The 24,040-nt window shown below is 40.8% G+C and overlaps 1 long non-coding RNA gene across 4 annotated transcripts in view; it reads left to right on the plus strand.

Moving 5' to 3' along the window:
• Positions 1-24,040, plus strand: part of LOC149126014 (uncharacterized) — a 166,758-nt gene that overhangs the window by 131,068 nt on the left and 11,650 nt on the right. The window contains exon 6 of one of the 4 annotated variants that reach the window (XR_016235203.1): positions 182-295. The exons of 2 other annotated variants lie outside the window; for them this stretch is intronic. This is a non-coding gene — a long non-coding RNA (uncharacterized LOC149126014). Of the gene's footprint in view, positions 1-181; positions 296-11,834; positions 11,958-24,040 lie in introns of those variants that run through there. One more of the 4 variants, XR_016235202.1, reaches the window with a different exon arrangement.

The following is a 24,040-nucleotide window of genomic DNA, read 5'->3' on the forward strand; positions in this document are numbered from 1 at the left end:
GCCAAGTGTTCACAAACACAAACAGCCTGGATTATCTCTTGGCACACTGTTCTTGTTCCCTTTGACTTGCTGGTGTTGACTGGAAGGTGCAGGCTGCTATCCCATTTAGAGCATTACCGTGCTATCCAAGATAATTTCTTTTAGAATGTATTTTTGATGGATTCTTCATTTCTTTTTAAAGCACAAGAACTTGTGATGCTGCACTGTCACAGGACATTTTGAGACTCAAAAGAATAAAACTTCCCTCTGCTTTCCCATGGCTCCACAGACAGGATTAAAACCTTGGTGAAAACTGCCTAAGAATGCTTCACTTGTTATCGTTCTTCTAACTTTTTTTTTTTTTTTGACTGCAAAGCATAAATAGAATCATGGTTTTCCCATAAGAGATAAATAGCACAGTCATTTAAATTTATTCCTCAGGAAATGTTGAGAACAATGTGAACCTATGTATTAGCCTGCAATAATTTTACTTAATAGCATACATTGTAACAATAAAATAAGAGGTTATAAAAATAAATACAAGTTGAAAATTTTTGAATACTGTTAAATTCTTTCTCCTATTTTCCAAGTGCCCAGTTTTAATGAAAACCAGAGAAAACACACTTACAACATAATTTCTACAAATTATAATTCAGTAAGTTTCCAAACTGTATGTTGAAATGAAAAAGAAATATACAGAACCTGTTGTTATTTTTTGCAAGTAGTAGATTTGTATTTAAGAGCAGTTTCGGGGTCGGTGACGTGACTAATCCTCCACCTGCGGCACTGGCACTCCGGGTTCTAGTCCCGGTCGGGGTGCCGGATTCTGTCCCGGTTCCTCCTCTTCCAGTCCAGCTCTCTGCTGTGGCCCGGGAGGGCAGTGGAGGATGGCCCAAGTGCTTGGGCCCTGCACCCGCATGGGAGACCAGGAGGAAGCATCTGGCTCCTGGCTTCGGATCCGTGCAGCCCACTGGCCGTAGTAGCCATTTGGGGAGTGAACCAATGGAAGAAAGACCTTTCTCTCTGTCTAACTCTGCCTGTCAAAAATAAAAATAAATAAATAAATAAAGTTTCAAATTTACTGAAAGTTGATTACATTAGATGGGCTGAGTTGAAGTGCTGATATTTTGTAATGTTTTATGGAAAGCTAAGGCTTTTTGCCTTAGAGATGTAAGAAGCTTTTTCATTTGCATCATTTGTTCATTTCTTTGACCTTAGTTATTTCCAGGAGTATTATTTCTGTTTATCATCGTCTAATTATCATTTTTTAAGATGAGAACTCTGAATATCCCACATCTCAGAAAAAAGCTGATAATGTATATCAAATGTCAGACAGGAAAACCATGGCACTGAAGCAGAACCAATCTATTTAAAGAAAATTCATATATTCAGATTCTGAAATTTTTGATAGGGAAATTAGCAAAACTAGACCACAGTACAATCAGCCCAAATTTAATGTGATGTTTATAAACATAAAGTGATGTTTCTTAGAAGTTAATAATTAGGGAAACATTTGCAATTAACTTTTGAAAACACACATACTTATAAGATGCTTACGAGATTTCTTCTGAGATTCATGATACTAAAATATTTACGTATGTATGAATGTATGTGACAGAGATACTCAAATATCTATCACCTATAACTAACATTAATGATTTGTTTTTATATTACTATTTCAGTAATATAATAAAGATTCTATCTTTATAGTGCATTACTTTCTGGAAAGTATTTTAACATTTTAATGTTTTCTAATTGTTTTAAAACTGACACTCTTGATTAATATTTTATCAAACATTTCTGATTAATTTCAGTAAGTTCAAAACAAAATGTCCTTTTTTAAAAGATTTATTTGAAAGAGAGTTACAGAGAGAGAGAGAGAGAGAGAGAGAGAGAGAGAGAGGTCTTCCAACTGCTGGTTCATTCCCCAAAGGGCTGCAATGGCTGGAGCTGAGCCAGTCAGGAGCCAGGAGCATTCTCAGGGTCTCCCACATGGGTGCAAGGGCTAATGGATTTGAGCCATCCTCTGTTACTTCTCCAGGGACACGAGCAGTGAGCTGGCTCAGAAGTAGAGCAGCCGGGATTAGAACCAGCACCCATATAGGATGCTGGTTGCAACACCTTACTTAGGCTGGGGCTTTAACCTGCTGTGTCACAGTGCTGGCCCCAACATTGTCCAATTTTATATTCAGCAATTACTCAACTCCTAGAAGAAAATGGTTACTGTTTCTTAGCACTAATTTCTTGCCCAACCATCTCCATCACTTTTTTTTTGTTCCTTTTTAAGATTTATTTGTTTGAAAGGCAGAAACATAAAGACAGAAAGACAGAGATAAGAGATCTTCCATACACTGGTTCATTCCTCAAATGGCCGCAACATCTGGGACTGGGCCAGACTGGAGCCAAGAGCTCCGTTTGGGTTTCCCACATGTGTGGCAGGAGACCAAGTACTTGGGCCATCATCTACTCTCCCAGGTGCTCTGACATGGGATGCTGGCGTCAAAGATGGCACTTAACCCACTGCATCACAAAACCAGCCTCAACTCTGACTTTCTCTAGCTCCTGTCTCGGCTCTATTCAAGTCTTTGCTGTTCTTGTCCATTAGTAACCATCTCACTGTTTAAGCCTTCTGGGGCTCCTCAACATTGTCACAAGGAACCCCTTTGTATTGTAAATATCCCGGATTACACCTTCCATCTCTAATTTTTTGCTCATCATTTTCCAGTGTCCTTACTGATGTCACCAAGGAATGACTTGGGTAGGAGGACTGTGTTCTTCCAACACTTATCTTTGTCGATATTTTAATCAGTTTCTATCCTAATCAGTATACATTCCCAATTCTTTATACTGAGAGACAAAATGTGTCAGGAGAAGAGTTTTGAGTTTTTCCACCAAGATTTCAGAACTGGGACTTATTAATACCACATAAAATTCCAGAGCCCCAATTATCCTTACACCTGCAGATTTCACTCCCCACGAAGGAAAAACCTAAATGAGGGGTCCTCTCAGATTCCTTAGAGTCAGTCATAAGGAAGGAAGATTGCTTAGTCTCACATTCCTGAAGCTTCGGCACAGTCAACTTTCTTCTCGACGTTGCCGTTCTTTGTTAACCACTCTCTAAATGGTTCTGTATCTGTCTCAAATTTTAATTGTAATTTCTTCTTGGCCACTTTCCATCACCTTGATTAATATCTCCACAGGATGACCATAGAAAAACTGGAATTTCACAATCCCTCCCCAATTCTAGTGACACTGCATCTGCACCAACTCAGCCATTTGTCAGCAGAGGCAAACTTTGAATTTTATAAGTACTTGATGGAATTCCACCTACAAAATCACATGACCTTGTTGATCACAACATGTCTGCACTTCTACCATTATTTTATCCCCGCTGCATTGATTTTCTTTTTCTCCTGTCTAATAAGAATGCCCCTGAATTTTCCGACCCTCTTCTGATAAAACGTCTGTACCTGCACTGATGATCTCAGCACACAGACCTGTTCTGCTGTCTTCGGCCCCACTGCATTTCTGCTGTCTTTGGAGGAATCATTTGATTTCCTCCTCTGCCTTTGGGTGACTCTTCGGCTTATGCTCCTGCCCTCCAGCTGTTCACTCTGGAGAGAGAGTTCTACCAATGCACTCTCGATTGCTCTTCATGAGCTCCTCCTTCTCAGAACTTGCTATTCTAAGTATTTTGACACAGCCATCAGTGATGGAAAGACCAGTGTCAGAGAGGAAAAGAAGACATCAAGTTGTGCTCTGTTTGGAATATGACTGGACTTTTGTAGTCCATGTTTGCATATTTACCTTTTAACCTAAAATCCTGTCATATATATAGCATCCTGCATATGCATCTATTCTGTAAATTCTGGGAACTTACTAATGATAATTACCCAGTTGGCTTCATTTAAAATTTGCAGCAATAAAATATTTCATCATGACACGCTCTAAAAGGGCATGATTTTCGTTGATGTTGCTCTTTGTTATATCATCAGATGCATACTGAAGGAAGTATTTCCTTTTTCAAATTGCATCAGTGCCAAGAACAGTGAAAAGGACTTAGACTGAGATGAAGGTCAATCTGTTTCTCTCCTGTATTTCTGCAAATAAACCATACTATATGTACTCTATATCCACTAACACTTTGTAATACAGAAATATATAGATTCATGGGGTGTGCCACATTCAAGGCCTTCTCTTTGAAGACTTGTAAAAAATATTTATTTGGGATACCTGCATTAAGATAACCCATGTTTAGTGAAATTTCATAGTGATATGACAAAAGAAAATATAATAATTACTGTTTCAGGATTTTACTAGTAGAGGCTTCAAACAGTAATTTTCAGATAATTTGTTTGTTAAAACACATTAATATTTTTAGTTTATAAATTTTGTTAGCCCTTTATTTTACCTGGCATAATATTGGGCCAATTAAATGTATTGATTTTTAATTAGTTTTTAACAAATTCAGAGATTTATAGATAAAACTCTTTTTTTTTTTTTTTTTTTTTTTTTTGACAGGCAGAGCGAACAGTGAGAGAGAGAGACAGAGGGAAAGGTCTTCCTTTGCCATTGGTTCACCCTCCAATGGCCGCCGCGGCCAGCGCTGCGGCCGGCGCACCGCACTGATCCAATGGCAGGAGCCAGGTACTTATCCTGGTCTCCCATGTGGGTGCAGGGCCCAAGCACTTGGGCTATCCTCCACTGCACTCCCGGGCCACAGCAGAGAGCTGGCCTGGAAGAGGAGCAACCGGGACAGAATCCGGCGCCCCGACCGGAACTAGAACCCGGTGTGCTGGCGCCACAAGGCGGAGGATTAGCCTAGTGAGCCACGGCGCTGGCAGATAAAATTCTTAAGACTATAATGATGTTCCCTTCCTCCCTCCCTGCGTCTTTCCTGATCCTGGTCTTTAGATTTTGAGATAATAAATTTTAAATTTACATTACAGTAAAAAAGCTTAATGCTTCATTGAATAAGAAGTTTAATGAGTTAAAAAGCAAAAAGACCCTGATTTAGTGGGAATATAGATAATGGCTATGAACAATTGAAGGCAAAATGACCATTTGGCCCATATTATAGTAAATTTTTAAATAATCACAGATCATTAAAGCTATAGTAGTATAACATTTTTTTTAAAGATTTTATTTATTGAGAGGCAGAGCTACAGACAGAGAAGGGGACAGAGAGAAAGGTCTTCCAACTGTTGGTTGACTCCCCAAATGGCTGCAATGGCTGAAGCTGAGCTTATCTGAAGCCAGGAACTTCTTCAGGGTCTCCCACACAGGTACAGGGGCCAAAACACTTGGGCCATCTACTATTGCTTTCCCAGGCCATAGCAGAGAACTGAATTGGAAGTGGAGCAGGGGCCGGCGCCATGGCTCACTTGGTTAGTCCTCTGCCTGCAGCATCGGCATCCCATATGGGTGCTGGGTTCTAGTCCCGGCTGCTCCTCTTCCAGTCCAGCTCTCTGCTGTGGCCCGAGAAGGCAGTGGAGGATGGCCCAAGTGCTTGGACCCTGCACCCACATGGGAGACCAGGAAGAAGCACCTGGCTCCTGGCTTTGGATCGGCATAGCTCCGGACATAGCAGCCATTTGGGGGGCAAAGCAACGGAGGGAAGACTCTCTGTCTCTCTCTCTCACTATCTAACTCTGTCAAATAAATTAAAAAAGAAAAAAAAAAAAAAGGAAGTGGAGCAGCCGGGACTTGAACCGGCACCCGTATCAGATGCTGGTGCCACAGGCAAAGGCTTAGCTACTATACCACAACACCAGCCCCATGATAACATTCTTAACCACTGGTTTGACAAAGGTGTAAAACAAAGTTTTACAAAACTATTTGCTCCAATACTGATATACAGACATTTTTTTCTTTGCTTTTAAATTTTAGCTTTTACATATAAGGTAGAATGTGTGTCATGTGTCTTCCTGGGTCTCGCTTATTTTGCTCAGTGTGCTGTCTTCCATTTGTGTCCATTTTGGTGAAAATGGTACAACTTCATTCTGTTCTTAGATATGAGTAACACTCCATTGTATACCTATATCAGTTTCTTTATCCTTTTTTTTTTTTTTTTTTTTTTTTTGACAGGCAGAGTGGACAGTGAGAGAGAGAGACAGAGAGAAAGGTCTTCCTTTTGCCGTTGGTTCACCCTCCAATGGCCGCCGCGGCCAGCGCTGCGGCCAGCGCACCGCACTGATCTGAAAGCAGGAGCCAGGTGCTTTTCCTGGTCTCCCATGGGGTGCAGGGCCCAAGCACTTGGGCCACCCTCCACTGCACTCCCGGGCCACAGCAGAGAGCTGGCCTGGAAGAGGGGCAACCAGGACAGCATCCGGCGCCCCGACTGGGACTAGAACCTGGTGTGCCGGTACCGCAAGGTGGAGGATTAGCCTAGTGAGCCGTGGCGCCGGCCGGGGCAATTTTTTTTAAGACTAACAACCTCTAGGGACCAACACTTCACATGCAATTTTGAACTCAGAGTGTGGTATAGATATTATTTTTAGTGGTAAAGAAGCTTCAGGGAGAGTTCACTAACGTGCCAAACTCCTCAGGAAGGAAAATCCTATAATCGTTGGTCTTTGCTATAAATTCAACAATTTGTCATAGCATCAGGACTGCTTTGAAAGGTGAATTCATCTTTATAAATGGAAAAAGCAATGCAATAAGAGAAATGATGGATGAAAGTCTGAGTTTCACAGACTTTGCCCATTAGGACAAAAGTGCATCTGTTCTACAGAGGTATTAATGGTGGCAGCAGCACCTGTAAGGATAACAGTGGGTGCGTGGGACGTTCTCAAAGGAGTGGAAGAAAAAGACAGCTGGCATATGATGGCTCCATTAGATCAGGAGGTGAGACTGATGGATGAGTGGGAAGGAGGAACAAACTGAGTGAGAGTAAACACTTAACAGCAAGAAGCCCTAGATTTGGGGGCATAATTTATCATCTTTATCTGAGTCTCCATTTTCTTATGTATAGATGGGAGTAATACGTCTGTTATGCTTTGACAAAGTTCCATATATACATACATAATTACATGTTTTCATTTAAATAAGAATCATATAGTGCCTCACTTACCACTGTATTTATGGGGGGCATAGTGGAGGAGAGTGGTCAGAATCACTACTTACAGACTGAGGGAAATATGAGGATTAATTATTTTCTTAAATATTTAGAAATTTACTTGAAGGGCAAACTTAGAGGAGAGAAAGAGAGAGAGAGACCTTCCATCCACTGTTTGACTCCCCAAATGGCCGCGATGGCAGGAGCTGGATGAGTCTGAGGCCAGGAGCTAGGAGCTTCCCCCGGGTCTCCCACATGGGTGCAGGGGCCCAAGGACTTGAGCCATCTTCCCCTGCTTTCCCAGGTACATTAGCAGGGAGCTGGATTGGAAGTGGAACATCCAGGACTTGAACTGGTACCCCGATGGCATGCCTGCACCACAGGCAGTGGCTTAAACCACTATGCCACAGCGCCGGCCCTGGATTTAAAAAGATTTATTTGTTTATTTGAAACAAAGAGTTACAGAGAGAGAGAGGGAGAGAGATCTTCCATCTACTCATTCACTGTTCAGATGGCTGCAATGGCAAGGGCTGGGCCAGGACAAAGCCAAGAGCCAGGAGCTTCATCCAGGTCTCCCAAGTGGGTACAGGGGCACAAATACTTGGGCCATCTTCCACTGCTTCTTCCGAGCTGTTCGCAGGGAGCCGTATTGGAAGTGCAGCACCGGAACTTAAACTGGTGCCTATATGAGAAGCCAGCATTGTAGGCAGAGGCTTTACCTGCTACACCACAATTCCAGCCCTGACGATTAATATTTTGAAGCAGTTTACTGTGTTAAAAATATTTGTATTTTACATTTTTAATTTATTTGACTAGTAGAGTTATAGACAGAGAGAAAGGTCTTCCTTATATTGGTTCACTCCCCAAATGGCCGCCATGGCCAGAGCTACGCTGATCGGAAGCCAGGAGCAGGCGCTTCTTCCTGGTCTCCCATGTGGGTGCAGGGGCCCAAGCACTTGGGCCATCCTCCACTGCCTTCCCAGGCCACAGCAGAGAGCTGGCCTGGAAGAGGAGCAACCGGGACTAGAACCGGCGCCGCAGGCGGAGGGGTAAGCAAGTGAGCCATGGCGCTGGCACTGTATTTTACATTTTGAGATATTTTACAGTTCTTCATAAATTATCATTAAATAGAAATGTTTTTGATAGATGTAATGAGTCAATTCTAATTCATTCATTTTTCTTTTTTCCTTGCTAACATACTTTTCTCTTTTCCTTGGAGTGGAGGCTCACTGAATCATAGGAATGTGAGACATTACTGAGAATTAAAAATATGCCTCCTTTTGTCTTTCTCTAAAGCTTTACAAAACACTCTAGTAGGCAGATGGAAAATTGATGGGTAAATCCTCAAGTGAACAAAGGAAATGTGAGATAATCATTAACTGAATATGATATAACTTGTGCTGTTTCTATGGAAATCAGAAAAAAAATCTAATATGTAAAATAGCTGAAAAGGATGCAAACACTTTGTGGAGATAATGTTAACAGAAGTCATATTTTTAGGGAGAAGGATTTCAATTTTAATTGAGCTCTTGCGAATTTCTTTTTCCATTTATGTATGAATTTTACATTAGTTTCACTTGTATCCTAAAAGTTTGTTTATTGAAGAAAATAGTAGAAATGGTCTGAATTCAAAAATTTTTTGCATCCTATTTTATGGAAAGATCGTAACATTATTATGTACTTAATGTCTTCACAAATGGTTCATTTTTATTTCTGATAATGAAAGCCCTTCCTTTTTTAATAAACCATCATTTGGGAATGCGGAGAAATGCCACTGTTTTTCATCATAAATGACCCAGGTAAGAGAACATAAACCAAGAATGGTGACAACTCTTTTCCATACTTACTAGCAGAATGTCATCTGGTTTTGTAACACTGATGCACACTTTAAAATAAATATTCCTTAATAAAATATTATAAAGGAAATTTTACTATAAATAAAATTTATAATTTTACATTGAATGCATTTTAATAAATGTAATAAATTTATATGTAAGTTTATGATTATATACTTATAGCAAGATGATATTTATATCTTACTGATGGTGTTACTCTGCAAAGTTTCTTACTAACCTTGGAATTCTTGCCTTCATGTTTTGTGTAACTTTGAAAAATAATGGAAGGTTTTGTAAAAAGATTGGCTTATAGCTTGATGGCTATGAACTCATTTGTCTTGTTCCTGAACTTCCTACTCTCACCCTATGTCGTCATCCAGAGTTAAATACTTGAGTTGATGTAAATTTCCACAGGAAATGGCAAAAGCCATTCAGGTTATTTGTTGCTGCATGTCATCTTTGATCGTATGATTCTGAGGGCATGGTCTGGGTTTGAATGAAAAGAGTTCCTACAAAATCATTTTAAGATGAAGTAAATCTAAACCCTGCATTAGGTTAAACTTTACGAGAAGCCCGAACAAATATGATTTTATAGAGTATTTGGATTTTATGTGCTGGCTCAAGTAATGTAATTAAACATGCCTGCTGCTATTGCATTGGTAATGAAGACAGGCATAAACACTGGGCTAATAATATACTGAGATTGTTAAATTTTATCTTTAGATATACTCCTTGGAAAATGATGAAGTAGGCAGAGGAGAAACACGTGTGAACAGTCCTTTAGAATGTCCACTTGAAGAAGAATGATTAAATGGTGGTGGGCGATGCTTTGGAGGCTCCGCCTATGCAGCCCACGCTTGAAGGCCAGGGGGCAGCACTCCACCTCCAGAGCTGGTAGCTGTGATGGCCACAAATACTGGGAGCTAGGGGAGTTGGATCACAAGGTGTGAAGGAATTCCTAGGGGTGGCATGAACTTCATACTTGTGTATTTCACATGGGCCACCAGAGGAATGTGAGGGTGGATGTCCTTGAGGGCTGAGGGCTGGCTTTCCACTAAAAGGCCACAGTCCCTTGTCAAGTTTCCAGATATGAACCACTTTTCCAAGCTCTGTCACTCTCATAGTCCCGGTAGCAGAGAGGAGACTATGCTCGACCTCAGTATCCTAAGTTCGCTTTTACTCAGGTTTGTTTAGTTACTGCTGCCAGCATCCCAAGGGTCTTCAAAACGTTCATATAGCAGGGGATTCCAATTCAATCCCATCAAGGTGGCATGTACCAATGCCATCTCACTATTCCACGTGATCAATTTCAGTTCACAATTGATCATAATGAAAGGACTAAGAGTCAAAGGGAGCACATAAACAAGTCTAGTACCTGCTAACACTAACCGATAGAATAAATAAAGGGGAGAGTGATCCAACATGGGAAGCGAGAGACTCAGCAGACTCATAGAATGGCAGATGTCCTAAATAGCACTCTGGCCTCAGAATCAGCCCTAAAGGCATTCAGATCTGGCTGAAAAGCCCATGAGAGTATTTCAGGCATGGAAAGCCAAGACACTCTGGCAAAAGATCTCTGCGAGTGAGATCCCAGTGGAAAGAACAGGTCATCAAAGAAGGAGGTACCTTTCTCTGAAGGGAGGAGAGAACCTCCACTTTGACTATGACCTTGTCTAAATAAGATCAGAGTCGGAGAACTCAAGGGGTTTCCATAGCCTTGGAAACTCATGACTGGAGCATAGGGAGATTACTGATGCCATAGACAGGAGTGTCAATTGGTAAAGTCAACAACAGGAGTCACTGTGCACTTACTCCTCATGTAGGATCTCTGTCCTTAATGTGCTGTGCATTGAGATTTAATGCTATAACGAGTACTCAAACAGTATATTTCACTTTGTGTTTCTATGGGGGTGCAAACTGTTGAACTCTTTACTTAATGCATACTAAACTGAGCTTCTGTAAAAAAAAAAAAAAAAGAAATTAACAATTCCCAACTTGACTCTCACTGGGATTAAACATGACAATAGGTCTGATCTGATTTCATCATCATTTAAAAAAAATCATCTATTATTTTTCACTTTATGTTTCTGTGTGGGAGCAAACTGTTGAAATCCTTACTTAATGTATACTAAGCTGATCTTCTGTATATTAAGATAATCGAAAATGAATCTTGATGTGAATGGAAGGGGAGAGGGAGTGGGAAAGGGGAGGGTTGTGGGTGGGAGGGACGGTATGGGGGGGAAGCCATTGTAATCTATAAGTCGTTCTTTGGAAATTTATATTCATTAAATAAACGTTAAAAAAAAAGAAAAAAAGAAAAAAATAAGCTTGGATTTACAAAAATTTTTTTTGCAACGAAACAAATTTATCTTTTAATTCTATTTTCTGTGAGCTTTTTGAAGCCACCTGGTATGTCTACTCCATTGGCCATGACTGTACTATGGCTCCTAATGGCTCTGTTCTTAGGAATTCCAGTTTTCCCCTTGGTAGCAAATGACTCAGTGGGGCCCCTGCATTCTTGAAAGGCCACCGATTTATTCTAAAGAGAAACACGCATTCCAGGCATATGCTTGTTGGTCTTCCTCATGGAGGTTTAACTAGCAGTGTCATCTGAACAGTGTTTGGCCCACTAGCATGGGGTACCACGTATCATGACAGAGTACACCCAAGAGCACGTGGTGCATTTTCCTTTTTCTGTACTAAACCACTTAGAAGTTGCCCAATTGGTTGTGGGCTGGGAACTCTATTCCAAAAATGCCTTTTTTTTTTGACAGGCAGAGTTACAGAGAGAGAGAGTCAGAGAGAAAGGTCTTCCTTCCGTTGGTTCACCCCCCACACACACACACGTGGCCGCTACCTCTAGCGCCTTGCGAAGCCAAGAGCCAGGTGCTTCCTCCTGGTCCCCCATGCAGGTGCAGGGCCCAAGCACTTGGGCCATCCTCCACTGCACTCCCTGGCCACAGCAGAGAGCTGGCCTGGAAGAGGAGCAGCTGGGACAGAACCGGTGCCCCAACCGGGACTAGAAGCCGGGGTGTCGGCGCCGCAGGCGGAGGATTAGCCTAGTGAGCCGCGGCGCCAGCCCAAAAATGCCAACTCTCTAATTCTGGGCAGTAATCCTCCAGGTTGCAGCATGCGCAATGTGCAGGTTCTTTAATGCTGTACTTCTTCCACAGCAGGAACAACACATGGCTTGGGAACAACATGTCTACCACGATTATGATCTGCCATAACACTTACTAGCACCCAAGGACCAATTTTATAATAAAAGAGATATGCAAATTGGCATGTGGATATGAGAATCTCCAGTCTCATCTTATCATCTAGAAGTTTCTGCCTGGGAGAACATTGGTACTGTCCTCTAAAACTCAGCCAAGGAACAAATGGTGATTATAACCTTGAGAATATGCCCAAATGTATTTCTGACACAGGATACAATGTTCTCCTATATTGAACCCAAAGCTACTGAATAGGATGGTGTCCCCAAAACATAAGTCTACACATTTTAATAGAACTGCAGGGAAATAGAAAAAGCTATTGCACTGCTGAATATAATCAACACTGATAATCATGAGGACTTTGGAAGCTAGGATTGCCAGCAGTTATTGCAGAAAGCAAAGAGCACGTCTGGAGGCTGGGAGGCCTTGTAGTTCCTCTTGGAATGTTCACAATTGGCGTAAACAGTGCATCCGCAGTTGCAGCAATCCGAGATAACTACGGACTCCTGTACCTTGGAGATGGAGTGTGGGTAACTGACCTGGGCAAACAAGCTAGGACCCCAGAAGTACAAACAGAAGGTTTACAGAATCTGCAAGAGGTGATGGAAGACACTTGATCAGTATCGCTGGCTGTTGGGACTTTTGGCTGCAGTAATACTTTGGCTTGTTTTATTCATCTACTTTTAGATGTTTTGACTGACCAGTTACTTGATGTTAGTAACCAGGTGTGTGTGTGTGTGTGTGTGTGTGTGAACATGGGCTATGAGATAATTTTGGCAGTTGAAAAGGGAAACAATAGCAAATGCTGGCGATGTTTCATTTTATATCCACTTGGTTAACTCAGAAAACACTGAGACTATGGCGGACAGTGCTGCATGCTGCATCGCAGATGCTGTTGCACGGCTGCAGGAGTTTGGTGGGCCTGTGAGAATAGCAGCCCAGAGGGACTGAGACCTGGACCAAGGGAATACGTAAGCACCCCAGCCAATCTAGGTCAGCATTCTCTGGAGCTCTAGAGGTCAATTCTCAGGCTTCTTTGTCTCCAGCTGCCCACAGGGGTAACCTGCTATTTACCAAAACCTATATGGGCTCACCTTTATTCTTTGTTGCCACTTCCTCATTTGTACTTCTGTCAACTCTAGATGTCCTGTGTACAGGACCATGTCTTGGTGTCTTGGGGTAATTTCAAACTAAGAAAATGAGAAGTTCCATTCTTTTTCATATCTTGTGAAGTTTCTCAAGCAAATGGTAAGTTTAATTATTTCCATTTATTTTGAAGCTTGCCCAAACTATGTTCCTAAAGAACAATTCATCTGAGGAGTTAAAATTGAAATACAAACTATACAGAAATTTCTTTCCAAAACAAAAGCTAATGATGTTAAGTATATTCAGAGCGAATCGTATTGTGTTGACAACTGATGGTGCAGTTCTTGTATTGACCATTTAATGTACCCAAGGGCCTTGCCACATACATTGCACACTTTTGATTCAAAGAAATGCTTTCACTTTTTTGTTCAAAGAAGTTCTCTTTGATGGAGAACTTCAATGAAGTTCAACCAGGAGATGAGGGAAAAATCTGATGCTGCATAGAAGAGACATAAATTCAATGGCCTGCCTTAGCTATTATACTATGTTACTCTAATTTTTCAAACTGAAACTATAAGAACCAACCATGTAGATGTTGTCTCACCTTTGCACACTGGATCAGCCCTTTTCATAGACACGAGTTTTTAAGGAAGAAAGGGTTACTGGCCGGTCCTGAGGCAGCTGGGTTTCATCCTGATTTATTTCTATAAAAGGTGCTCTTTTGTCTTTCTGCCCAGCAGGAATAAACATTTTACCTACCACTAGGAGACTCTCTATCTACCTCTTGCCAGTGTACTGCTGGGCCACTGCAATACAGAACCGAAGCTGGGCCAGTGAAGAAATCTCTAGCAGAAACTTGTTTTGTTTAGGGATTATGGAGGAGGACAATACCCACAGAGGAAAGAGTCAGGGGACCCATTTTCCCACTGCCTTTCTAAGTCTGAAGGGGTGTATTAATGAGTACTACAGAAAATACTTGCTGTCCTTTGAGAAATTAAAGTTCCAAACAGTAACAGTCTCAGGACATGTCCTGTTAGGGGGATTAAAAAGTAGAAACCTGATGGTTTTGTGCCACTAGGTATAGTCATCTATAAATACAATTCTGTGTTTCCTAGTTAGCTCACTTAATAATCCTCTTGTGCTGCTGAGAGCTAACACTCAGTTTTCTGCATGAAAAGAAAAAGGTAAAATCCTAGCATTTCTTTGTAATACCTGTTTCTTAGGGTCTACTGTGTACTCCACTCTGGGTGATATGCTTCCATCATGTAACCTATAATAATTTCCCTGCCCAAGCCTTCAAAACCAGAATAAAGTTGATTCTGTTTTTATGGTTTCTATCATATCAAGGAGAGAGAAATTTTTAAATTATGTGACCATGAAATCTATACAGAGTTTTCATAATGCATGCTTTCTAGGTAGAAAAGTGGGTTTGGTACTTAATTTAAAATCTATTAGATATTAAAAATAATAGCCCTCCTTTAGGTACTATGTTTTTCATTACTGTAATGTCTCCCATTGTGGAAAAATATCCAACTATCCAACTATCTTTATGTCTCTCTCTTCCCAATTTATGAATACATTTAGATTATATATTTGAAAAAAAAAGATAATTAAGGTATACAAAGTTTCTGTTCATTAAAATGAATAATAATATAATAAGATTTTATAAACTGTTTCCAGGAAAACATTGTTAAGAAATGTAACTGTACTGAGTACATCTTTCTTTCCTTTTCACATTCTGATGGACAAATGCTAATTACTGAGCTTGTGACGAAGTATTCAGTTCAACAGAAAAATAATACTTGCTTCTGAACTGTAGAAACTGATCTTAGGACAGCCCATTGAGGTTGCAAAGTGGTCTGGCCCTCCGTGCCCAGGATGAGCAGAGGACTGGGTTGATGATGCAGGCTGAAAGTAACCCAGTGACTCCAACCAACCTCTTACCGCCTACCTAGAGGTCAACAAGTAACTGGCTCCAACCTTTCTTCCCCCGATTCCTGACTCCCCTTAACTCTATCTCCTTTTCAAAGTCCTCTTGCTAGCTTACACGTTGGGAAGAGCACTTTTGGGATGAAAATAATTTGCCCAACAAATATTGGTTTTTGAGTGGTGAGCAGCCTGGGGCCTAATTTTGACTAGTAACAATGTCAACCTTGATTCTACAGAGATTCCCATCAATACAGTTTATGTCATCTAGGGTATTCATCTGTAGATCCTGGACACTATCAAATCCCCTCCCCCTCCTGCCCCCTTGGATCTTGGGGGTGTTTTTCTGTGCTACAGTCTGAGACTGTTTTGCTGGAGCCAGCTGGGGTTAAAGGATTACTCAGTGTTAAAGCATGTAATGAACACAGTAATGACATCATTAGGTACGCTGGGGAAAAGATTCAAGGACTATGAAGTCGAACTATCCCAAAAGTAAAATGACCTAGGAATAGTATTAAAACATACGTAACTTGGTTCTTTTACTTTTTTATTTGATAGGCAGAGTTACAGACAGTGAGAGAGAGAGAAACAGAGAGAAAGGTCTTCCTTCCGTTGGTTCACTCCCCAGATGGCCACAATGGCTGGCGCTGCGAGAATCCGAAGCCAGGAGCCAGGTGCTTCTTCATGGTCTCCCATGTGGGTGCAGGAGCCCAAGGACTTGGGCCATCCTCCACTGCCTTCTCGGGCCACAGCAAAGAGCTGGACTGGAAAAGGAGCAACCAGGACTAGAACCCGGTGCCCATATGAGATACTGGTGCCGCAGGCAGAGGATTAACCAAGTGAGCCATGGCGCCAGCCCCAACTTGGTTCTTGAATATCAAATGTCATTTCTTTTTTATAATAGTCAATTGTATAGCAGCCTTCACAAGGGATCAGATGAAGTCAAAATTTAAACTAAATTTAAATAGTACTTATGATCTTCTGGCTGTGGGAATTTCAGAAACGGTTTCTTTGCTGGTAGGTTTTGAATTTTATCATAAACAGGTATTGCTTCTCTTTGTAAACAATTCTTTTAACACAGCAGCAATTTATTTGCAACTCAGGGAGTCAAAAGTGTTTCCCTTCTATTTATTAAAATTATTTCCACTACAACTACCAAAGGAATTTTCCTCCTCTCAAAATTTCTCTGAACATGCATCAGTTTATTTTTAATTCTTCCTAGAACTTTTCTAGCATTTTCTTAAACGGGATTGCCAGATTACATGTTAACTTACGGTACACTGAAAATGACCATTTACAATGTAAGGGGTGACCAAAGTTACTCACTGTTGGATGCATACAAACCCTGGAAATCTGTCTGGGTCGGGCTCTCCTTGATACGCAAGGCCTTTTGGGACAGATACCAAGACCATGTGAGTACAGTACAAGTATGCTCAGACCATTCATTGGTTGGCAAGTGCTTCTCCATTTGCTCTGTAAGACTTGATTCATAACTACTACTTTTAAGGCAATAGGATGCTGGCTGTGGGTTTTTCATAAATTGCTTTGATTGTGTTGAGGAATGTTCCTTCTATACCCAATTTGCTTAGAGTTTTCATCATGAACGGGTGTTGTGTTTTATCAAATGCTTTCTCTGCATCTATTGAGATAATCATATGGTTATTCTTCTGCAGTTTGTTAATGTGGTGTATCACAGTGATTGATTTGTGAACGTTGAACCATCCCTGCATACCAGGGATAAACCCTGCTTGGTCTGGGTGGATGATCTTTCTGATGTGTTGTTGCATTCTATTGGCAAGAATTTTATTGTGGATTTTTGCATCTATGTTCATCAGGGAAATTGGTCTGTAATTCTCTGCTGCATCTTTTTCAGGTTTAGGAATTAAGGTGATGTTGGCTTCATAGAAAGACTTTGGGAGGATTCCCACTTTTTTGATTATTCTGAATAGATTGAGAAGAATTGGAGTTAGTTCGTCTTTAAATGGTAGAATTCTGGCAGGCGCCGTGGCTCACTAGGCTAATCCTCCACCTTGCGGTGCCGGCACACCAGGTTCTAGTCCAGGTCAGGGCGCCAGATTCTGTCCCAGTTGCCCTCTTCCAGGCCAGCTCTCTGCTATGGCCCGGGAAGGCAGTGGAGGATGGCCCAGGTGCTTGGGCCCTGCACCCGCATGGGAGACCAGGAGAAACACCTGGCTCCTGGCTTCAGATCAGCGCAATGTGCCAGCCACAGTGCACTGGATCCGGCGGCCATTGGAGGGTGAACCAATGGCAAAAAGGAAGACCTTTCTCTCTCTCTCACTGTCCACTCTGCCTGTCAAAAATAAAAAAAAATGGTAGAATTCAGCAGTGAATCCATCCAGTCCTGGGCTTTTCTTGGTTGGGAGGGACCTTATTACTGATTCAATTTCTGTCTCCATTATGGGTCTGTTAAGGTTTTCTATGTCTTCCTGGTTCAATTTAGGTAGGTTGCATGTGTCCAGGAATCTATCCATTTCCGATAGATTTCCCTGTTTGCTGGCATACAAGTCCTTGTAGTAATTTCTGATGATTCTTTTTATTTCTGTGGTGTCTGTTGTTATGTTCCCTTTTTCATCTCTGATTTTATTGATTTAGGTCTTTTCTCTCCTTTTTTTAGTTAGTTGGGCCAATGGTGTTTCAATTTTGTTTATTTTTTCAAAAAACCTGCTCTTTGTTTTGCTGATCTTTTGTAATTTTTTTTTGATTCAATTCTGTTTATTTCTTCTCTGATGTTAATTCTTTCTTGTCTCCTACTAGTTTTGGGTCTGGTTTGCTGCAGTTTTTCTAGATCCTTGAGGTGCATTGTTAGCTCATCTGTTTGGTGCCTTCCAATATCTTGATGTAGGCATGTATTGCTATAAACTTTCCTGTTAACACTGCTTTTGCTGTATCCCATATGTTTTGCTATGTTGTGTTGCTATCCTCATTTCCAGAAAGTTTTTGATTTTTCTTTTTTGATTTCATCTATGACCCACTGTTCATTCAGGAGCATGTTGTTCAGTCTCCATGTATTTGCATATGCTCCAGGTATTCCTGAGTTGCTAATTTCCAGCTTCATTCCATTGTGTTCTGAGAAGCTGCATGGTATGATTTCTATTCTTTTGAATTTGCTGAGACTTGCTTTATGGCCTAGTATGTGGTCAATCCTAGAGTAGGTTCCATGTACTGCTGAGAAGAATGTGAATGCTTTAAGTGTAGGATTAAAAGTTCTATAGATATCTGTTATATCCAATAGTTCTATAGTGTCGATTAAATCTGCTGTTTCCTTGTTGATCTTCTGTCCGGATGATCTGTCTCTTTCTGAGAGTGGAGTATTGAAGTCCCCCAGTACTATTGTATTGGGGTCTAAGTCTCCCTTTAAGTCCCTTAACATATCTTTTAAATAAACCAGTGCCCTGTAATTAGGTTCATATGCATTGATAATAGTTACATCTTCCTGTTGAATTGAACCCTTAATCATTATATAGTGACCCTCTTTGTCTCTCTTAACAGTTTTTGTGTTAAAGTTTATTTTGTCTGATATTAAGATGGCTATGTCTGCTCTTTTTTGGTTTCTGTTGGCATGGAATATCTTTTCCCAACCTTTCACTTTCAGTCTGCATGCATCTTTGTTGGAAAGATGTGTTTCTTGTAAGCAGCAAATAGATGAATTTTGTTTTTTAATCCATTCAGCCGGTCTGTGTTTTTTATTGGAGAGTTGAGGTCATTTACATTCAATGTGACTATTGATAAGTAGTGACTTTGCCCTGCCATTTTTCCAAAGATATTTCTAATATATGCTGTGAACTTCCTGAGATCTTTTACTGAGAGATTTTCTTCCTTTACCTTCTTCCGTATTGATGACCATGTTTCTGTGTGTACCGCATCTTTAAGCATGTTTTGCAGGGCTGGACGAGATGTGACAAATTCTTTCAATTTCTGTTTGCTATGAAAGGTCTTTATTTCACCTTCATGCATTTGTTTTTGATAACTTCTAAATGTTCTTATCATAAATTTTTTTAATTCCATATCTTGCATTTATTCTATCTCATCATCTTCATAATCTTGTATTGGAGTGTCATGTTCATTTGGGAGCATCATGATGTCTTCCTTGTTCTTGTTTCCTCAGTTTTTGCATTTGTTTGGCATTGTGGAGATATTCTTTGGTTTCTTCTTCTTCTTCTTCTTCTTTTTTTTTTTTTTTTTTTTTTTTTTTTGCTGTGGTGACTTTTCTCATTATAGTATGACTCTAGATTAAGTGGACTGTTTTGTTATTGTTGAATCTCTAGAGGCTTGTGGTAGGTGTGGCCAGAGAGCTCTATTCAGTTCTTCAGGTTTAAGGGTGTGCCAAAGGTGACACACCCAGGTTTGGCATGGTAAATCTTCTCTTTTTATTCAGAAGGGAAGTAATCGTGCTCAGCTGAGCTCTTCTCCTTGATGGCAATCAGTGCCTGAGAGCTAGCCCCAGTGGGTATGATATTTGTCTGCTCTGTCCCAAGGACCACACAATGGATCTGTGCAGTCCTCAGTGTAAGCTCAGATTGCCCTGCAATGTCTCTCACTGGGTCACCAAGACTGCCCGAGTTCGTGGCATCTCCCACAGAGACTACTCACGTCTCAGCCACACCGTGAGTTCTCCTACACACCCTCAGTGTTTTTTTTTTTTTTCTTTTTCCCACAGTCCCGGTTCATAAGCTCCACACATTCAGTAGGTCATAGTCTCCTGTTATTACTCCCAACCAGAGTCAGGTATTTCTGCTGGACCCAAGCTGGCACTGCTGTTACGTATGTCCAAAATGGTGCCTGCTCTATTGTCTCACATGACTTTGTAAGAGATGTGTAGAGAGAGATTTGTGTCTGTACCTTCCATTTTATTTTTTTTCTCTCCTCTAGTTAGGCTGGTGTACTTTTCCCCTATGGGGCTTCAAGCCTCATTCCCTCTAGGCTCTTCCTGCTGCTTTTCTGCCATTGTCTCAGGCTACTGTGGTTTTGCCTCACCTCTCCTGTGCTGGAGAGGAGAAGACTCTGGGCAGCTGGGCTCCCAAGCCGTGGGCACCCATGACCTCCATGTAGATCCACTGTGTCCCTCTAATTCCGGAAGAGTTTCCTCTGCTGTTTTTCCCTAACTCCTCCCTGAGACTTCACTATCTCCACTTTTATTAAACTATCTTTTCCTGGACTATCAGTGAGCTCCCTCCCTATTCCGTCATCTTGGAGCCCCCTCTTACTACTGTTAAATGTACTAATGCTTCTTTATTTGGCTTTTAGCTTTAAATGATAAGGTTTAACTCTCAGATAATACAGTTGAGTGTGCTAAATTATAAAGTCAGTCAAGAAATTTAAATTATGTCACATAATTTTTCACTTCTTCCTTTACAAGTTAAGCCATGTATAAACTGTTGGGGCATATAATGTTTGTATCTCTAATACCTACATTTATAAATAAATACAGTGATCCTTCCCAATCCTTTTATACTAATTTTCCAGTCAACTGTTAATTGACTGAAGTTTGCTTGTTTTCCAGATTTCTTGACAAGGACCCATGAAAGTGAGTTTTTACATCCTCAAAACTCTATAGCTTTTATACTTAGATGAGAGCTGAAAATGAACTGACTCACATTTTCTTTCCCTGAGTATTTTGTTATAGAAAACTGAGGCCATCCAACATTACTAACTTGTAAGTGACAGTACTTTGGCAGGTTACACAAATAATTATGTACCTTAAGATTGAAATAACTGCTTTATAAAGTAGGTTTGCATGTGGATCACTCTGAATTTTATCTAGCACTTAGTAAGACTTTGAATAGGTATATTCAATGCTTTATTTCTTGAAAGTAACCTTATTTTCCTGGACAGGCATTTTTTTTAGGTTTAATATCTTTTGAGGAAGCAGCTATAAATTTATATATGTTGGATCTTTTTCCTTTTATATAATTTTCTTTATAGTCCTTTTTCTACTTAGTTTTGTGTCATTTTGCTTTTCTGATTATATTCTTAGAGTATTTTGCCTTTTTGCATCCTCTACTATTATCTCCATTTTGTGAGATATGTTTATCTGCTCAAAGTCTATCTCACACTTACTAATAAGATCTTAGACAATCTTGCATTCCTTGACTATCTTGACTGGATTTCCTTTTCCTGCCCTCTGCCATGGTCCTCTCTCTCCTTCTCTCTCTCTCTGTCTGTCTCTGTCTCTCCCTCTATCTCTCTTCCTCCCACCCTTCCTCCCTCCCTCTGTTTATTTACTTATTTGAAAGCCAGAATTACACAGAGAGAGATACCTTCCATTTGCTTGTTTATTCTCCAAATGACCACAACAGCTAGGGCTGGGCCAGGCTTAACACAGGAGCCAGGAATTTCTTCCAGATTTCCCCAGTGGGTGACAGAGGCACAAACACTTGGGCCATCTTCCATTGCTTTTCCAGGTGCACTGGCAGGGAGCTGGATCGGAAGTGAAACAGTCAGGTTGCAAACCAGTACTCATATTTCCATGTGGTATTACAGGCAGTGGCTTCACCCACTGTGCTACAATCCCAGCCCCTCCCCCACTTCTGTTAACCCCAGGACTTTGGACTGTTAGTTGCTCCTGCCCTGTTCCAAGAACACTAAGACATTTGACTCTTTTATCTTTCTAGAACATTCTTTCATCTAGCAACATTGCTACTTTCTTCATTACCTTAGGTCTTTTACTTAAGAATCACAACAAGGCCTTTCCTGCTACCTGATTTGTACCTGCAATGTTTTTCAGAATTTCCTGTTTTTATTCCTCTTTTTTTCTTGAGTTGTTAACATTATCTGTACATGATTGTACTTATTAACCATTATCATGTCTTTTCCACTAGAATGAAAATTTCAGGAACGGGTATTGGTATGAGGGTTAAGATGTCACTGAGGATGCTCACATCCCATTTCAGAATGCCCGGGTTTGATTTCTGGCTTTACTTTTGATTTCATATTTCTGCTAACGCATACCCTGGGAGGCTGCAAATGACAGCTCAAGTACCTGGGTCCCTACCGCACTCATGGAGGACCTTGATTGAGTTCTGAGTCCCTGGCTTTGGTTTTGCCCAGTTCTAGCTGTTGTAGGCATTTAGGGAGTGAACCAGCAGATGGGAGATCTTTGTCTCCGTCTGTTTCTCTTTACCTCCCTCTTTGAAATAAAAATACAAAAATAAATAAAAATTAAAGGTCCTTTGAGGAATATTTGTCTCTCTTTTTAAAAAATGTTTATTTATTTATTTGAATGGCAGAGTTACAGAAAGAGAGGTCTTCCATCTGCTGGTTCACTCCCCAAATAGGTGCTAAGGCCAGAGCTGGGCTGAAACTGGGAGCTTCTTCCAGGTCTCCCATGCAGGCTTGGGCCATCTTCCACTGCTTTCCCAGGCCATTGCAGAGAGCTGGATGGGAAGTGGAGCAGGACTCAAATCTGCACCCATATGGTATGCTGCCTCTGCAGGCAGCGGCTTTACCAGCTACACCACAGCACCGGTCCCCTCTTTTCTTTGAAACTATAATTCTGGAGCTGGCACGGTGGTGTAGCGGGTTAACGCCCTGGCCTGAAGCACTGGCATCCCATATGGGCGCCTGTTCGAGACCCGGCTGTTCCACTTCCAATGCAGCTTTCTGCTATGGCCTGGGAAAGCAGTAGAAGGCTCACATCCTTGGGCCCCTGCACCCACATGGGAGACCCAGAAAAAGCTCCTGGCTTTGGATCGGCACAGCTCTGGCTGTTGCAGACAACTGGGGAGTGAACCAACAGATGGAAGACCTCTCTCTCTCTCTCTGCAACTGACTTTCAAATAAATAAATCTAAAAAAAATATATAACACAGAGTATGAGTTTTTAAGTTTAAAGCAAACAAATTAACAAAGGAATTACGAAGTCTGTCATTGAAATCTCTGTGCTCACCATTTAACATTTAAGTTCATACGCTGATGGCCTTAATGCCTTACAGTCCACTGAATTTTATTAATGTAATATCTTCCCCAATCTTTCTGAAAATCTTAAATGATTACTTTTTTCTGATCATTACTCAAACTTCTTTGAATCCATTTCATATGTAATTACAAGAATACGTGCATCATTAACATATTTGGAAGTTTTGGCACATTGCTGTATCCTAAGAATTGTCAGACGTCACTGTAGAATAAGAGGAACTATTTTTATTGACAAATATTGAACTCTTGGTGCTTTATAATTGGGCAGGTCAGATACCCCAGAGATGACTTATCCACTGTATCAGCTGAGGGGCATAACTCTGGCTGCCGGTGTCCTCAGATCACATAGGGGAAGGATGTTGGGTGTCAGAGTTCATGAATTTTCTTTAAATTACCCCCTGCGGCCAATACAGCTTCCACATTTTTAATGAGAGTCCTGTGTTTCCAAATTTTGCTTTTTTTCTACTTAAATTTCTCTGTAGAGGAACATTCTGGTTTTCCTGAATGAAAAAAGGTCGTTTCCTTTGCTACACAAGATATGGAAAAGGATATGTACCACATTTCAGAGAGGTCTGTTCCCTCCAATTTCTTAACTGTTCTGTGAATTTCTAGTGTTAATCAGTTTGCTTCTGGAATTTGTCCAAGGGCAGTTTAATGTTCGGCTCTCTAGGTTTGCATTATCTAATATTCATATGTCTGTTTTCTGGACTCCAAAATTCCATTTCTGTAATTACTGTTACTCTTCTCCTTTGTCCCTATTGGTTTATTCCTTTTTAAAAATACATGTTTTTCTCTGCTCCCTCTGAAAATATTTCAATTAGTCCACCTAAAATAGTAGAATATAAGGTCAAGTTTTGCATATTTAAAGTTAAAAAATTTTGGAATATATGTGCATAATAATTTTAATGAAGAAACTTGGAGCACAGAGTTGCGGCCATTTATTTCCCCGATTCGAGGGCATCTGATGCAGAAGTTGAGAGGCCACATGGAAGCCTGCATCCCAGTTGG

The sequence above is a fragment of the Oryctolagus cuniculus genome, chromosome 6, assembly GCF_051225735.1.
Source record: "Oryctolagus cuniculus isolate XC-2025 breed Fujian yellow rabbit chromosome 6, ASM5122573v1, whole genome shotgun sequence".
NCBI classification, from domain to species: domain Eukaryota; kingdom Metazoa; phylum Chordata; class Mammalia; order Lagomorpha; family Leporidae; genus Oryctolagus; species Oryctolagus cuniculus.